Here is a 1,027-nt window from a genome sequence, read left to right as displayed (position 1 = left end):
TCTCTGTGTTAGGTCTGTAGGGTAATTATTTTGGATTGTTCATTCCTCTTCCATTTGCATCACACTATATCACCGGTTGTACCTACGTAGAAACATATAAACCATTAATTTTCTTATTTAATTGTTCTACCTGATTTGATTACATGGTGACCGCATCTAAGTTAAAAACACCGGCTGCTTTCATCGACTTTGTCCTCATGACTTTCCACTGGTAATTATTCAGTGCCATCTTCTCAATAAATTTATAAGCCACTTCAAGTGTTTTATTGTTAATTGTTCCACCGGCTCCTGCATCGATCAACTACCTAGTTAAAGGGTTCAAACCGTTGTAGAAGGTTTGAACCTGTAGCCATAGAGGTAATCCATGGTGGGGGCACCGCCTTAATAAATCCTTATACCTCTCTGATGCATCATATAGGGTTTCTAAGTCGATCTGAGCGAAGGAAGAGATATCATTCCTTAACTTGGCTATCTTAGTCGGTGGAAAGTACTTCAGTAGGAATTTCTCAGTCATTTGATCCCATGTAGTGATAGAACCTCGTGGCAAAGAATTCAACCACTATTTAACATTGTTCCTCGATGAGAAGGGGAACAACTGTCGGAGAATGGCATCGTCAAAAATGCCATTTATCTTGAAAGTATCTCAAACTTCTAGAAAATTAGTCAAATGAGTATTTGGATCTTCTTCTTGCAAACTGTCGAACTGAACCAATTGTTGTACTATCTGAATAGTGTTTGGCTTTAGTTCAAAATTATTCGCAGTAATGGTGGGTCTCACAATACTCAATTCAACCCCCGTTAAAGTGGGCTTGGCATAATCGTACATAGTAGGTAGCTGATTATTCTGATTATCACCCTACTCCTCAGTAATAATAATAACGTCCTCTTGCTCATCTACTATACTCTGTTGACTCTGCCTTGCTTCTTTATGGTTTCTATGCATTATACTCTCAATTTCACTATCAAACAGTAATGGTACCGGGTTTCTTCTAGTCATAAACTAAAGGAATCCGCCAGAAGCAAATAA

General features: G+C 38.3%; 1 non-coding gene across 1 annotated transcript; it reads left to right on the top strand.

Moving 5' to 3' along the window:
- Window positions 1-359: 359 nt before the first annotated feature.
- On the top strand, window positions 360-466 carry LOC128282153 (small nucleolar RNA R71). Its single transcript, XR_008272396.1, has one exon. It is a non-coding gene; the product is annotated as a small nucleolar RNA R71 (small nucleolar RNA).
- The last annotated feature ends 561 nt before the right edge of the window (window positions 467-1,027 follow it).

This window comes from Gossypium arboreum, chromosome 1 (assembly GCF_025698485.1).
Source record: "Gossypium arboreum isolate Shixiya-1 chromosome 1, ASM2569848v2, whole genome shotgun sequence".
NCBI classification, from domain to species: Eukaryota; Viridiplantae; Streptophyta; class Magnoliopsida; order Malvales; family Malvaceae; genus Gossypium; species Gossypium arboreum.
This window is presented reverse-complemented; position numbering and strand designations above follow the sequence as displayed.